Raw genomic sequence first — 1067 nt, forward strand, 5'->3', positions numbered from 1 at the left:
ATCCACTACTGAAGTAGCTTGCCTCTGGAAACCCTATGAACTTGGAAAAACAAAAAAGTTCATAGGGTCGCTATGAGTCGCCTAAGACTTGACAGCATTTAACAACAACAACAATGTTATGTGCCATCAAGTCAGAACCAACTCATAGCTGATCCTCCAGCAGGTATTTGGAGGTTATAAATTGCACAGAAGGAGATTTCCCATCCCACTCCAATGGAACAGCTGATTAGCTGGTTAATTCAGGCCATGTGATTTTGGGCCGGCAGCACAATTCCTTATCACATGGCCACCAAAGCTCCCTTATGTAAGAGTTTTTATTGATTGCCTTCAAATTGAGCATGACTCATAGAGACTCTGAACAAAAGGCCTGATGCCCCTCTACAACTATCAACATTTATCAAAGTTCATAGAGTTTCTGGAGGCATATTATTTAGGAAGTGGATGCCACTCTCGCTTTCAAATCTGTCATTAGTATGTAATTGTTATGTGCCATTGAGTCACCTGTGATGTATAGCAAACCTATGTACAGCAGCTCTGAACTATTCCCTGTCTTGAGCCAGTCTCACTAATTCTGACACACCAACCACATCACTCTAGTTACTGTATCAATTCATCTCATCTAGGGTCTTCCTCTCCTGAGCTGTGTCTCCACCCTTCTGAGCATGATGTCCTTCTCCAAGGACTGGTCTCTCCTGGCCACATGCCCAAAGCAAGTAAGGTGGAGCTTCAAAATTCTAGCCTCCAAGGATAGACTTGGTTCCACCCTCTCCAAGACAAACCTATTTGTTTTCTTGGCAGTCTGTGGTATGCTCAAGACTCTTCTCCAGCACCACAACTTGAAGGCATCTATTCTTCTTCTGTCACACTTAGTCATTGTCCAACTTTCTGAAGCATAACAAGTAATTGAGAAGACCACGGCCTGGACTAGGTGCACCTTTGTATCTAGACTGACGTCATTGCTCCTCAGGACTCAGGAGAGCTCCATGACAGTAGATTTTCCCAATGCAATTTGTCTTTTGATTTCCTGACTGCTGGTGTTAAGAGTGTTGATTGTGGATCTCAGCAAG

The sequence above is a fragment of the Elephantulus edwardii genome, unplaced genomic scaffold (genome assembly GCF_000299155.1).
Source record: "Elephantulus edwardii isolate Elephantulus edwardi_28Jun2011 unplaced genomic scaffold, EleEdw1.0 scaffold00065, whole genome shotgun sequence".
In the NCBI taxonomy this organism is placed as follows: domain Eukaryota; kingdom Metazoa; phylum Chordata; class Mammalia; order Macroscelidea; family Macroscelididae; genus Elephantulus; species Elephantulus edwardii.